The following is a 16702-nucleotide window of genomic DNA, read 5'->3' on the forward strand; positions in this document are numbered from 1 at the left end:
GGATAAGAATGGGGATGAATTTTTCCTATAGAAATGAGTATTGGATAGTGAAACTCCTTCGTGTCCCGCCCCATTGTCATCCCTAAGGTCAGCCCACACATTCTCTTACCTCATAAATCGTAGAAGATCTAAATAAATGCATGTTTTCCTTCTTTTCTCACTTTGGTTTACATTGCACTATTATGATTTTCTCCACTTTGTTAACCCTATGTTAAAAATAGATCTGTCTAATTATCTTAACCACAAAGGGATCTGAATTGATTAACAAGCTTTTATATGGTTTAAGATGAATCTTGAATAAATCTTTAGGTTTTAAAGCTCAATTAATCAATTTCGCAGTTCTGGGTTAATGGACTGTTTAAATCAATCAAGAAAGATTATGAGAGAGAAGAAAGAAGCAAGACACACAATTTATACTGGTTCGATTCAAAAAGAATCTACATCCAGTCTTCTCCTAAGTAACACACTTAGGAGGATTCCACTAAACAGAAAGGTTCCAAGAATTACAAGCACACCTATGTAATTCTAACCCCAAAACCCAAGAACTTGATTCAACAATCAAGAACTTCCCCTAGGAGCAATGCATCCACACAATTGCACCTAGGTCCACACTTCAAACACTGAAGCTACTGTAATCAGAAATACAGAAAACAAAACAAGAAACGAAAACACCTAAGTTGTGCAGATTTGACTTGATGCTCCTTGAATCAAGCAAGATCCATCATAGTAGAATCAACCATCAATTCTTCTTGGATCTGTACTAGAGTTATTGCAGAATCTTCTGAAGCTTTTCTGTCTCTCAGTTGGCTCTGTCTCTCAGTTGGCTCTGTCTCAAATGAAGACTGCGTGATCTCCCTAATTTTTCAGACCCAAAACAGATTCCAAAACAGCTTTTATACAAAGGTTTTTGCTGTCACTAATTCAATTAGCAATTTACCTAATCGATTATCGTGAGTATATTTTCACTTACTTTGTACAATACTCACAGCTAATCCATTAGTTAAAGAACTAATCATATGCAGAATTACACAGCAGGCCTGAAATACATTTGATAAAGAGAAGCTAATTGCCTAATGCATATCCTAACTGGACCAAGCTATGTTTTATCCTAGATCAGTAGACATCATCAAAATTGTTCTTCATTTATGGATGAAAGGCTCCCCCTTTCAACACCCTACACTTTTATTTTACTAATTCTCCTAGTTGCCCACTCTTTTTCACACCTTCACATTCACCCTTAGGGACAAATACAATAATTGCACTTAGTTTAAATTAAATCTCTCTAGGAGATTTTCTTCTGATTGCCAAAGTGAAGAGATCAAGCCTTATCGTACATGCTTATGTCAACATATCATCAGATATCATTACTATTATTTTATAATTTTTTCTTTTATCTTCTTTTGCTATTATTACTTTTAATAATTATTTCTAATAATAATAATAATATATACATTTATTTATTTATTTGTATGCATGTAAATATTTTAATACCAATATTTCTGAATTATTATTATTATTATTATTATTATTATTATTATTATTATTATTATTATTATTATTATTATTATTACTTTCTAAAGTACTTACAAACTTTCAAGAACCAAATGCTATATTGAGTTTTTAAACCCTTGAGATTGCTTCTATTGTGTTTTGTTAAACTCTTTTCAAATTTGTTATTGCTACTAAAATGTTTTAGCGTTGTTTTGTTATGTTTGATTAAGAGTTGATAAAGCATGTATTCTATTGTGTGATCAGAGTGTACCTTTCAAGGGACATAGGGTCCATGGCTCACCAATTTTTTTATATCTATATAATTTTTATGATATAATTTTTATGTTATTTTAAATAATTTTAAAAAAAGATTAATATTTTAATATATTTCAATATTTTAATATTTTAATATATTTTAATATTTTAATATTTTTCTATATAAAGGAAAAATTATTTTTTTATTGTTCATATCTATTTTTTCATTTTAACTTTTAAATATATTTTAAAATAAAAATAATTATTTTATTAATATTATCTTTTAAGTAATCATTTATTTAATTTAACCATTTTTTTATTTAACTTTTTTTTAAAAATTTAATCATTATAAATGAAAAATAATTATGGTAAAATTATAAAATTATTTGTATTTAGTTTTATAATTATAATAATAACAATAATTATACTTTTATTATTTTTTATAATCACAAAAAAAGTAAATGTAATATTTTTACTAGTTTGTGTCAAAATTTTGGAATTACTCTTTTAATTCATATTTTCGCTCAAAAATATCAATTTGGTCCTTCAGTCATTTTTAGTTTCAATTTGGTCTCGATTTTTGAAAAAATAATGCAATTTAGTCATTTTTGTTAAATTTCTTGAATCAAATCAAAGTTTTTTCATAAAAATTGAAGTTGTGAATAAGGATGATTTGCTTTATTGGTGTAATTGACATAATCCTAATGTCAATTTTGATAAAAAAAATTATTGTTTCGCGCTTTAAGAAATTTAACAAAAGGATCAAATTGTATCAATTTTTAAAAAATCGAAACCAAATTGAGACTAGAAAAAATTAGAAGACCAACTTGACATTTTTGGACGAAAAAAATGGACGAAAAAAATAATTCAACCAAAATTTTGGCACCCCTAAGATATTGGTTGAAGATCCGCTACTATGTGATATCCTCTTTTATATCCCCTTGAGTGCTTCAAGAGTTGAATTGTTGTTTGTGTTTATAATTGTTTTTTCCATTGTACATACTTTATTCGATAACAAAATCATTTTTTCAAGGGACAAACACTAAGAATTGGATGTAGGATCGGTTAGATTAAACCAGTTAAATTTGTTGTTTGGTTTTTCTCTTAATTTATCTTTCCTTTTGTATTGCTTTTCAATTCTTGTTTTAATTGGATTCTCAAATTAATTGCATTCTTATTTCCAAATTGAAACTATTTTAACAAGAACTCAAACAAAGGAATGACTCTAATGATCTTTATGGCTTTGGTGGGAGAAGATCTACCTGCAAAAGACTCTTTGACGCTCAAGTCAGTAAGATAGTATTAGGATCTACGAGAATAGAGTAGTAAGTATGAATTGAATTGTACTTCTTGAAAAAATACCATGTGTATTTAAAGGGTTTCTTAGCCTGTGAAATTTGTTATAAAATAGAAAGTATCAAAGACTATCAATAAATAATAAAAACTTATCGCATGTGTGATAAAGTAGCAATATCATACAATTTAACCAGATTAACCATATATTTTTTTGATATACGGTATAAAAAGGATAGTTAAGATATTAATATATAATACAACCAAACTACCGAGATTTGGCCATATATTTTGTAATATATGGTAGCAAAATCAACAAATATCTTTATTAATATTGTTTAGCCAATTTAGGTCAATAATGCTTAATGGGCCTTGTTGGACCATGTTCTAGCATATTTGTTGGGTCGGGTAGGTACACAAGTCCTCCTAAGCTCGAAAGTTTGATTGGTGGGTAGTCACGTTCTTTGGTTGAGTTGTAGTCGACTTATGCTTGTAGGTGGATCGATCATTTGGTCATGTTGTAAATGGTCATTTTTACCATGAGGTTGTCGACTTATTAACAAAGGTGTCGTGTTAGGCATCTTGAACTGTCATCTTAGGTAGGTTTTATGTTATTGTTTAAGCAGGCTTTATATGTGTTGTTGTCTTATGCAGACTTTGTACTATCTTTTTAGGTAGGTTTTATGTTGTCGTTTAAGCAGGATTTGTATGTGTTGCTCTCTTAGGCAGGTTTTGCATGTGTTGTTGTCTTAGACATATTTTGCATGTGTTGTTGTCTTATAGGCAAGCTTTGTATGTGTTGCCATCTTAGGTAGGCATTGTATTGTTGTCTTAGGTAGGTTTTGTGTTGTCGTTTAAGCAGGCTTTGTATATGTGTTCGTCTTAGACAGGCTTTGAATGTGTTGTCGTCTTAGGCATGCTTTGTATGTGATGTCGTCTTAGGCAAACTTTTTGACAGTGGATGTTTGTCCTTGTGCATTCACAAGAGGAGCCTAGGGAAACAAACATTTGTTATGATTGCTTCCTTCTTTGCTTTACCATTATCGTGGTGTTATTATCAAGCTTTTCCTATACTTAGGTTTTGAAACATTAAGCTTCTCATGTACTTTGGTATTGGAAAGTCGAGTTACTCTTGTACTCGGGTATTAGAAAGTTGAGCTACTCCTATATTTGGGTATTATCACACCGAGTTACTCCTGTACTCAGGTATTGTCATGCCAAGTTACTCATTAGTTGATCAGGGTTGTGCACCCTTCAGGTGACAATTGTGGCTCTACTCTTATATGGGTATGAGACTCAACCACCCTTTCACGTTGGTGATGTGGAGTGTGATCTATCTTTGACCTTTGAGACTCATCCCACAATCTGCTATATTGATCCTGTTGTTTTGAAGATTAAGATTCTTCCCAACCTTTGTGGTTGCTGGAGTGATTAGGTTATTCCCAACGTTTGGACTATCGAGCTCTTTCTAGAGTGGTTTTGTGAGATTTCATTACTCGGACAAAGTTCAATGATTGTTTATTGGGTTGTTCTTGTTGGAGGAATCTTTCTTTCTCCATTTTTGCCAAGTTTCTGGTTGAGGGTTTTATTTTGGGCTTGTATCACTTTCAAGTCTTCACGAGTTTAGCTCGAATTCCTTGCAAGTATGCATGGTGTTGCATGTGTAGTTGCCCATTATGCTTGAGCAATGGCTGGGGATTTGATTTTGAATGGCGATGATAGGGCCATCTTTTGGTTGGAGGACTCATACACTCATCAACTTTGTTTAAAACAATAAAAGTGTCCTCCTTTGCTCTTGGTTTTGCAACATATGCCCATGCAAATTACTTTTTACTATTATGCATGCCAATATAGTATATAACATTATAGTAGTTTGTTTTTCCTTTGTGTTGTGGAAGGTCCTTCTCTTTTCTTAGTCGGCCTGGATTTGTCTAGTTGGGTGTGGTGGTTGCTATTAAGAGTGACAATGAAGGCTAGTCCGACACGTTTAGGCTCGTTCCACACTTAACCCGTAAAAATGTGAATGGGGTTGACCCGCAAAATGCAGATAGGACTGGCCTGCCCTACTTTGAAATGTGGGTTCAAAAGTATGCCCGCCTCATGTAGGTTCTGGCCCATGAGACCACAGGTCGACATATTTTTTTTTTGCTTTTTTTTTTTAATTTCTTATGATAAAGCTTTCAATGCTCAACAAATTGAAAAACTTTAACAAGCTCATAAAATTAAGCAAAGACTTTGGGGAGTTGAATGATAAATTAATAATCCAACATTTTCATCATATCCATATTTGTACTTTAACATGCATGATGAATTCTTCAAATTTTATCACATTCAAAAATACATAATACTTATCTTTTCTACTCATACAAGAATTTGAAACGTCTATGAAGAAGTTCAGAAAGAAAGTAACCAACATACACAAGTACAAGTCTTTTTTTTTAAAGTGGGTTGTGGGCTGGCCCGCCCGCCCATGCCGCCTTTAGCTCGCACGAGTTGTGGGTATGCGTACCTGGCTTTTGTGGGCTAGTGAACTCAATATTCCAACCCGTCTCGCTTTTTTTGGGTAGGCTTGCCTGCCAGGCCAAACCCACATTGCCTCCCAAATTGCTATATCGAGATGTATTCAAGCACTTATGTCATCATGCTTTTGGCCACTTAATTTATACATAAGTTTTCCCAAGTAAGTCTACAATCGGACACTAGTAAAGTACTTGGTGTGTTTTCCAAGTTGGTGTGTGGTCGAACACTTGGGCTTAGATTTACCAAGTTTTGTCGAGTTTCCTCTAGCTAAGTCTGCTTTTTGGAATACTCATGTGTTATAATGTCATGCTACTCTTGAGTTATTTTTCATGCCAAGGCCTATTCTTGTACTTCTCATATAAAAGTTGGCTCAATCATGCACCTTGCTTCCAAGTGTATTCTTTCGCGAAGCTTGAGCAACACGTAGTTGACCTATGTCAGGCTCAAGCACATTTCATTATCCTTTATCATGCAAAAGGATTGATATCCTTAAATTCTTCATGTTTTTGGACTGATGATTTGACAAAGCATGCATTAAATAATTATCAATGGAAATAATCAAACTTGGTCTTACAAGGTATAATTGTCGATAATCTATCTAACTATTGTCACATTTTAAGATTATTCCTATTTCTCGGCTGAGAATTGGTTTGCTTATGTGGCTGACATTATCATGGTTCCCCCTTTGAATTTTGATTGTAGGCTTTTGATGCTCGATTGATATGGACCATCATATTAATAACAAGAATGTGATCCTCTAATAAAGGACCTTAGGTACTTCTACTTCGGTTGGTAAGGATTTATACTTCTATCATGGTTGGTAGAGATATATACTTCTTCCTTGGTTGGTAGGTATCTATACTTTTACCTTGGTTGATGCGGATTTATAGAGTAAGAAATTATATGTACTGTATAATTTTGTACGTAATATATGTTTTTGTGCAGATATAATAATAGTATAAAAATCTCATAGGTAGCGTGGGAAGAGTTTCACCGGGCTCCTCGGTAGGCGCCAAATGTTATTATCTGCAAAAGACTCTTTGACACTCAAATCAGTAAAAGAATATTAAGATCTATGAAAATAGAGTAGTGAGTATGAATTGATTTGTACCATGTGTATTTAAAGGATTTCTAAGCCCATGAAATTTGTTATAAAATAGAGAGTATAAAAAAATATTAATAAATAATAAAAATTTACCATATGTGATAAATAGCAATAATATACCGTTTAATCAGATTAATCATATATTTTGTTGATATATAATATAAAAAGATGTTTATGAAATTAATATATAATATAATGAATTACCTATATTTGATCGTATATTTTGTTAATATATTAGTTGAATATATTATTTATTGGTAGAGCTGTCAAAATGGATAACCTGACCCGGCTAAATCCACCACGGGTTGATGATTTAGTGAGCCAACCCAACCCGCCTCATCTTTTAGTGAGTCAAAAAAATTCGAACCCGACCCGGCCCACCATGGGTTGGCGGGTTAAACAGGTTGGCTCTCAGGTTCACTTAATTAAAAAAGAATACAATTTTTTATATTTTTTATATATTATAATTCTAATTAAAATCTAAATAAACTTTAATATAATCCAAATACAAACCAAAATCAAAAAATACAAATAATTTATGTGTTGGCTAAAAAAAACCTAGCATGACCTAAATGTGAAGCCCAACTTAATAAAAAATATTTGTGGGACCCTTTTATGTGCGGGTTGATGAGCCAACCCGGCTCACCACAGGTTCAACCTGGATGAGCCGGGTTCTAAATGAGCTGGGTCAAAAATCAACCCGTATTAAAATTTGTAAAAAAATTTCAATCTAACTCGATCCGAACCTGTAGTGAACCAAGTTGGCTCGCGAATTCTAATCCATTTTGACAGCTCTATTTATTGGATTGTATACGTACCGTTAATTGTTATTTTAAAAGTATATTAGTTGAACTATTTTGTTCTCATGACATGGGTAATAATGATTTTTATTGAATTGAGCGCCCAAAATTTCGAGGATGTTATAGTATTTGGGCAACAATTATTCTTTTGCCATGTTTTGGTCATTCACATGCTCCATTATTACTTTAACATCACTTTGATATTTCAAATCTTTGACTCTCATTTCGTAAGCAAGTTTTAATTTTACTTCTTCTTTTTTAATATAAAATTATTATTATATATATATATATATATATATATATATATAATAAAGTTTATTCCTTGTTTTGAAAACTAGTTCAAATACTTTGATTCTCACTTCCGAATTGGTCTTTGTTCGAAACTTCCTTTGAAGCTATTGACACAAACTGATGCAAAAATGTCTCTCAATGATGTAATGAAGAGCTATGAATTAACAATTATTAGAGTACACTCTTTATCAATGCCAAGTATCAAATTGCAACTAGACTCACTACGAGTCAATTTATCCAAGAAATAAGACGAAAATTAAAAGAAATTAGAGTTTAGAAAATTCAACAACTGATTTTACTTTTTCGACTGATAGTTCTTCACTATTCAGTCACAAAAATATAAAATAATTATTCTTTTCAGTTTTATATTGTATTATTTTATACAAAAATATTTTGCAATAATAATTTTATTGTATTATATCAATATCAATATTAATAAAAATAGAACTCTATTTGAGCATGAAGAACTATTAACAATGCTATCAAACTCGTGCTCTACATAAGCAAACTTGCCACCTAACTAGTAAAAGCTACAAACTTGCCACCTAACTAGCCAAAGTTTCTTGTTAGATTTATTTGTTCACACTTTTGATAAGTAAAACTCATTTGAAATATAAACTAAAAATAAAAATATACAGAAATTTAATAAGAAAGTTTCAATAAATTAACTTTTATATAAACTATTTACTTTTATATGAATAAATTAATTTTAGTGTTTTGTGATTAATTTTTAAAATATTCATATATAAGTTGGTTCAAATAAAAGGCTAATTTCATTACAGGTTTCGTATTAACTTATAAGTTATTCCTATAGCCGTGAATTAGTGGGAACTCTGAAACTTGAATAAAACAATGTTGATTATAATTTGAAAACTATGTTTATCCTAATAAATATTAATTAAGACTTTTAGATTTCTTATAGGGGACAACATGCTGATGGCTGTGCTGTTGTTATTCGCAGTACAGGACTGACTTTTAAATTTATTTGGCATTACTGTTTGGGGCAAGTTGCTTTCACTTTTAAGTCTTATAATGTCTTCTTTTCTTGAACAAATACTAAATCCATCTTTCAAAGATGAATATGTTCATTAATATATTTTTAATTACCTTTTTTTACAAATGGGTTATAATACGTTCAATATTTTATCATGATTTTTTATTATAAATACTTTCAATATTTTATCATGATTTTTTATTATAAATACTTTCTACTAAATAATGTAAATTAATAGATTACTCAGTAAAGATAAGGACCGGAAGGATAAAAAAAACCTAAAAGAAAATACGTACACGAAAATTACAACGCTTATTTTAACATCGGTAGTTATAAATATTAATAAAAAAATTTATATATTTATTTGTCAGGATTAATTTAAGAATTTATCCGTTGAATTAGGGATTCATTTGGGTCCATGTTGAAAGCAATGTTTCTAGAATAAACGGATCTTTTTGGTTTCATACAAATAATATTAATTAATTGCTAGACATATTGTTCAAAGATGGACTTTAAAGAATAAATAATTTAATTTGAAGTGTAAGGTTATTAAGTTGACTGGATGATATCGATTTAGTCTTTTACCTCTTTTTTTATTTCTACAGGAGAATATAACATTTGCAATTCTTCATTTCTACGTCCAATAATATATTCAACAATAGATTTTTTTTTTTTTTTAAAACTAACAATTGAAATAAAATAAGCATCCACGAGTTAAGAGATTGGAGTGAGGTAGCCACAGCGGTAGTGAGAGAGCACATGAGGGAGGGAAGACCAATGGCACGAGAGAGTAATGTAAGAAAAACAAAATTCTACCCACAAAATTAATGTTCAAATTTTTTTCTCAAAATAGTTATCGATCTCAAATAATTTTTCTTGAAACTATTGATTCAAAAGAACTGAGGTTAACCAAAATCAAGTAATATAGCAAGAATGTAAAAATTAGTTATAATTAATGATAGAAAGATTACACAAGATATATATTTGGTTTGGATTTTCTTATCTAGTTACAATCATCAAAATTTAAGTGAGATTGATATCTTTATAAATTATATTACGACCATAACCATATTTCATGTTTTGGGTGTAGGGATCAAGCACCTACAATCAACACTTAAATTATTTTTTTTCTCCTCTTGTCTGACGTTCTCCTTAACCAGCTTATAAAGTTTTTTCTCTTGCTACTCAGTCGTCCAGTCAAGCTCTTCTCGGATCCGCCCACAGTTAACATCCAGGTCCTGCATTTCCCTCCGTAGCTCGGCTCTCCTCCCGTTCGGCTAGTCGGACGATCGGGGTACCTGTCTAAAAGGCTGCGATGCTTAAGTCAATTTAAGACCGATCGGTAGGTAGCAGTAAATGCTGTAATAAAATGCGAGTTGAAGGTGCTTACCAACCTACCTTGGGCTTCTATTTATAGTTTTTGGTTTGGGCCTGTGATTAGGGTTTCTTAATCATGGCCCAATTGCGTTTTAAACCTGATTATTGATCCAGGTTTTGGTGTGGTTGCCTGACCGATGGGTCGTGCGTCCTATCGGTTGTCTTCATAAATGAGGGTCCGCCTGATCGATGGTCCTTGGTCCGCCTGACCGATGGTCCTTGATCCGCTTGACCGATGGTCCGACGGTAGGCCATACTGTACACAAGCCCCCCAAGCCTTGAGCAATGTTAGAGATGAAGCGAAAAGGGTTTATCAAAAAGCCCGATCGAGGCATAGTGAAATGATAGGATTCTTTGTTGATGACGATCAGCTTACGTGTTTGCCTCACTTTGGTTATTTATTTGTTAATCAGCTCACGTAGGGGCATTCATTTTGACAGCACGTGTTAGTTATACCCTATCAGGCTTCCGTTTGACCGCTTGGGTCGGTGCTGTTCACATGGGGCTTTCGAGAAAGCTCACCCCTTGATCGAACAAGCTTGGTTCGGGTCCCGTAGGGAGCCTCGGTCGGCCTATCGGCCCATCGGCCTATCGGCATTGGAAAGTTATTTTTAGCTAAGTTATTGTAAAGCCTTGTAGGGGCATTCCTTTTGACAGCGCGTGTCACTTATACCCTATCGGGGTTTCGTTTGACCACTTGGGTCGGTCCTGTTCAAACGGGGCTTTCGAGGAAACTCGCCCTTTGATCGAACAAGCTTGGTTCGGGTCCCGTAGGGAGCCTCGATCGGCCTATCGGCCCATCGGCCCATCGACATTGAAAAGCTATTTTTAGCTAAGTTAGTGGAATGCCTTGTAGGGGCGTTCCTTTTGACAGCGCGTGTCACTTACACCCTATCGGAGTTTCGTTTGACTGCTTGGGTCGGTCTTGATCGAACGGGGCTTTCGAGGAAGCTCGCACTTTGATCGAACAGGCTTGGTTGGGGTCCCGTAGGGAGCCTCGGTCGGCCTATCAGCCCATCAGCCTATCGGCATTGGAAAGCTATTTTTAGCTAAGTTATTGTAAAGCCCTATAGGGGCATTCGTTTTGACAGCACGTGTCACTTATACCCTATCGGGCTTCCGTTTGACCGCTTGGGTTGGTGCTGTTCACATGGGGCTTTCGAGAAAGCTCACCCCTTGATCGAACAAGCTTCGTTCGGGTCCCATAGGGAGCCTCGGTCGGCCTATCGGCCCATCGGCCTATCGGCATTGGAAAGCTATTTTTAGCTAAGTTATTGTAAAGCCTTGTAGGGGCGTTCCTTTTGACAGCACGTGTCAGTTATACCCTATTGGGGTTTCGTTTGACCGCTTAGGTCGGTCCTGTTCGAACGGGGCTTTCGAGGAAACTCGCCCTTTGATCGAACAAGCTTGGTTCGGGTCCCGTAGGGAGCCCTATCGGCCCATCGGCCCATCGACGTTGAAAATTTATTTTTAGCTAAGTTAGTGGAATGCCCTGTAGGGGAGTTCCTTTTGACAGCGCGTATCACTTACACCCTATCGGGGTTTCGTTTGACCGCTTGGGTCGGTCCTGTTCGAACGGGGCTTTCGAGAAAGCTCGCCCTTTGATCGAACAGGCTTGGTTCGGGTCCCGTAGGGAGCCTCGGTTGACCTATCGACCTATCTTCCATCCTCTACTGCAAAGCGCTGATCATCGCCCAGGTGTCAACTTGATCGTCGGCCATTCTTCCTCCTTCTAGCATCAGGCTTAGTTCGGGTCCCGTAGGGAGCCCCGGTCGGCCTATCGGCCCATCTTCCATCCTCTACTGCAAAACACTGATCATCGCCCTGGTGTCAACTTGATCGTCGACCATCCTCCTCCGTCAGTATTACTGGTCCTGTTTCTTGTGGTCACCATAAAGGTATAAGGTCTATAGATGACTGCTCGGCCTATCGGCCTATCGGCCCATCACTGCTCGGTCCCACGGTGGGCGCCAAAATGTTTCGGGTGTAGGGATCAAGCACCTACAATCAACACTTTAATTACCTTTTTTCTCCTCTTGTCTGACGTCCTCCTTAACGAGCTTATACAGTTTTTTCTCTTGCCGCTCGGTCGTCTAGTCAAGCTCTTCTCGGATCCGCCCATAGTTAACATCTAGGTCCTGCATTTCCCTCCGTAGCTCGGCTCTCCTCCCGTTCGGCTGGTCGGGCGATCGGGGTACTTGTCTAAAAGGCTCCGATGCTTAAGTCAATTTAAGACCGATCGGTAGGTAGCAGTAAATGCTGTAATAAAATGCGAGTTGAAGGTGTTTACCAACCTACCTTGGGCTTCTATTTATAGTTTTTGGTTTGGGCATGTGATTAGGGTTTCTTAATCATGGCCCAATTGCATTTAAAACCTGATTATTGATCCAGATTTTGGTGTGGCCGCCCGACCGATGGGTCTTGCGTCCTGTCGATTGTCTTCATAAATGAGGGTCCACCTGACCGATGGTCCTTGGTCCGCCTGACCGATGGTCCGGCGGTAGGCCATACTGTACACTTCACATTCAAAACATTTAATTACTTAACCTTCTTGAAAATATTTCTAGAGATATAACCCAATGAAAAAACTTATTAAACAAGAACATCAAACTTGGGCGTAAAAAGAATCATTGGAAAGAAATTACCTGATATGACTAATATTTAATATATATATATATATATATATATATATATATATATATATATATATATATATATATATATATATATATATAAATAATGCAACAAAGTTTCCAAAAGTTGTTTAGGATGAAAATTTCACAAATGATTTAGAAATAGATTATTTGTGTTTAGACGTGGTAATTTAGAAGGATAATTTATTTATTTTAAGAATCTAAAATTTTTTAAACTAAAATGACTTGTTTGGATAAAGTAATTAGAAAGAAATTTAAATTTAATAAATTTTAGAAGGTATTTTAAATTAATAAAGTCGAAGAATTTCAAATACCCTCAAAAGTATAAGAATTTAAATTTTCACTCATTTTTACATCACTCACAAAGGTCGAGTCAGGTTATCTCAGGTTGAAGGCTCAATCGAATCAACCTTGGTTGAACGTTCAATTGGTCAAAAGGCCCATGACATCTAATTCCTAGTTTCTAGTTCTTACAGTTGCATATCACACTAAATGAACTTGGTGATGTCATGCTGAATAACATTGAATGGCTAATGTTGTTAGTGTTTGCTATTTTCGATCAATATTGTTGTTTATATTTTTCATTGTTTTGTTGTATTGCTATTCTGATTTTAAAAGTAGGAAAACTATCAAATTAGTAAACTATAAATTTTTTTGGTTAGGACCAACAAAAGGGAGCCTCGAGAGAGGAGAATTCTAAGAATTGTCATTGTTTATGAAAAGAAAAGAAGTTGAAGTTAATAGTTCAAAATCTAAGGAAGGATTATGGATTGAAAGCGTCGAATCAATGACAAGACAACAACATGTTTCTAAGAAGACAAAAAAAAACAACTATGTAAGTCAATATTAATTTATGAATTTCTTAGAAAAAGGTGAAAACAATGAAAATGAAGAAGAAAATGTACAAAATTGAATTGAGGTTGAAGAACAATATGGAGAAGAAAATGCATTGGGTGGAAACACCGAAGATGAAGAAGAAATTGTACAAAATCTTGGAGTTGAAGATAAAGTGAATGAGCTAGAAGGTAAATATTTTATTATTATAAATTTATGTTTTTTTTTCATATTTATGTTCATTATTTTGGGAGTTCAATGTCAAAACATGGACAAATAAGAAAAGAACACAAGGATCAACTTGGTGCTTATGGAGAACCTATGGAAGAATGTCTAGAAGTCATCTTGGATAGTGATGGAGAACATATTGGCCCTACTAACAAAATTGTAATTGACTTTAGTTATTTCCCTAAGCATAATAGTAAGGAATTCAAATTTTTGTCCATTAGTTTACACCAATTTTAAAGCTTTGCTCTAAGAAAAAGATAACAAGGCTAATATATGAGATTATGTTTAGGTATGAAAAATAAACTTATATTATTTGTTGATCATATGTATGAAAATGCATTCATTTTAGTGTTCCTTTTATTAGGAAAAGTTCATTATATGTGATAAAGGAGAGAAAATTGTTTTTAAAAATAAATGATGCATGGAGACGTTACAAGATGATTATCAAGAGACAACACTTTTCAAAGTACTCCACATTCAAGGATTGCCTAAAACATCGTCTTTCAACCATTTGTAAAGATCATTTTAAGAAATTGGTAAAATATTGGAACACTAGTACTATCCAAGTATTTCATTTCTTATTACTTTAAAGTTAGGTTTTACTATCTACTTTGATTATTATTGTTATTCTTTTATCATAATGTAGAGCATTAGTGTAAAAAACATTACAAATAGAGCTAAGCAAAAGTATAATCATCGTATGAGATCAACCAATTTTGCTAGAATTCATGTTGAATTGGTAATATATTTCTAACTATGTCTTCATATGTTATATCTATGAAAAAACATCCTAGTTAACTTTTTCCCTAGTTTTTCAATATTTTACCATTGTAGCCTACCAAGAAAGATGAAGGATAAAATGTTACATGAGCTGAAATGCTTATTACAACTCGTCAACGTTGAGAAGGTCGGAAAGGAAAAGTAATAGATGAAAAAACACATAATGTTATTGTAAGTTTATATTATTTATAAGTAAATATAAATCTACCTTTTTAATCATTTACATTGGTTTTATTTTATTAGATTAAGCTTCAAGGTTCCATTCATGAGTAAAGTGAATCTGCAAAATGAGCATTTGAATCACTATTTGGAAAAGAAAAGCCTTGGAGAGTATGTTGTTATGGAAAGACTATGTGATGTGAATCCAGAGGGGTGGATTCATTTTATGGATCTATCTAGGTTGAAATTCTAATAAGCAAGAAATTTGAGAAATTGATAGACGTCACACAAATGGAGAAAATGACCTTTGATAAGATTCAAGAGTTCTTGAATCACTCAAGAACATAGGAGAATCGCTCTCACTAAAATAAAAGAGGTAAACTCTAATAGTTTTGAATAAAACTCAACTTGTCTTCGTTAATAAAATGGTAACCACTGGAATTACAAAAAGACACATAAATTGCAATTACAACCCACTTAAAGCTATTAATGATCCCACAACTTAATGGTTGATTGTAACTGAAATTGTGGCAACCAAGAAGCATTTAGTTATGCATCCTCTTGGTCTCCCAAGGCTGATGAATAAGTTATAATTAGGTCATTATTACAACTTGAAATAAAACTAAATTAGAGCCCATTAATTGATTAAACCAAAACATAATTTGGTTAGCCAATTTTACAAAGAATTGGGCCATTATTTAAACAAACTAATAACTTTAAAAAATATTGTCGTAAAGTTGTCCATTAGTCCTTCTCCATTTGGGCCATGATGCAACTCATATCACTATGACAACATCAACATTTAAGAAAAATGAAGAAATTGTTGCTACCAAGAAAGAATATGAAAATGAAATGAGTGGCATGCATGACAAAGAAAATTGAAGATCTATAGGCAATGAAAATTGAAGATCTAAAAGGTGTAGTAAAGCAACACAATCTAGATATAGATGAGGAGGACCTAAGTAATGTGATAAAACATGTTTTAGGTAAAGAAAGTAGTTCCATATTCTTTTGAAACAACCCATGTTTTAGGTAAAGAAAGTAGTTCCACATTGTCTATAGTGGACTTTGAAATATATGTAGCTAAAAAGTGGTGTCTGTTATTTATTTAAAAGCTATTCAATGTTAGGAGAATATGAGTTATTCAGATATTGTGATTTTTAGTTGTTTTAGGAACCTAACATTGGGGCATCTTTTATTGTGCTTATATATAACATGTTGAAAAAAATTGACACTATTTTTATATTGTTTGCAGCTTCAAGAGCATGAAGACGATGAATATGATGAAGACAATCTTTTTTAGATTAATGAAGTTACAATTATGTAGTAAAGAAATAATTCTTTATGTGTTGTTTTTGGACTTTGTAGTTTTAACTTTGATAAGTTTATCATTAGTAATGACTTCAAAACAACTATTTTAGTCATGTACTTTGAATTCTTATAACCTTGAAATATATGTTTCAATTTATATATATATATATATATATATATATATATATATATATATATATATATATATATATATATATGTATGTATATATATATATATATATATATTATTAAACATAAAATAACAATTTAATAAATGTGGTCTAAACCTAAAAACAACACATATATAAGTGTGGTCTAAAACAGGTTGTAAACCGTGATCATTCCTAAGATTTTAATTCACAATTTTAAAAATATAGTCATAAAAAAGCGTAGCTTATTACCTACAGGCTACACAAACCTAGTTGTTCTAAAAAAGCAAACATAACACAACAATTACTATGCAACCAGTATACATGATTAGGGTGTTAAAATCTAATCCATCCACTTAAGAAAAAGGAAAATCAAATAAAAAAATCATGAAAAAAGGAATTTTATCAGGTTATATTTTTTTTTTCTTCTGAAATTCCGCGGCTTGATTTAGTTGACTACC

The 16702-nt window shown here is 33.2% G+C and overlaps 1 pseudogene; it reads left to right on the top strand.

The window, feature by feature from the left end:
* Window positions 1–13872: 13872 nt before the first annotated feature.
* On the top strand, window positions 13873–16084 carry LOC146882531 (uncharacterized; annotated as a pseudogene).
* The last annotated feature ends 618 nt before the right edge of the window (window positions 16085–16702 follow it).

Source organism: Vigna unguiculata, chromosome 10, assembly GCF_037176805.1.
Source record: "Vigna unguiculata cultivar grain cowpea cultivar isolate G323 ecotype 2 chromosome 10, ASM3717680v1, whole genome shotgun sequence".
Taxonomy (NCBI): Eukaryota; Viridiplantae; Streptophyta; class Magnoliopsida; order Fabales; family Fabaceae; genus Vigna; species Vigna unguiculata.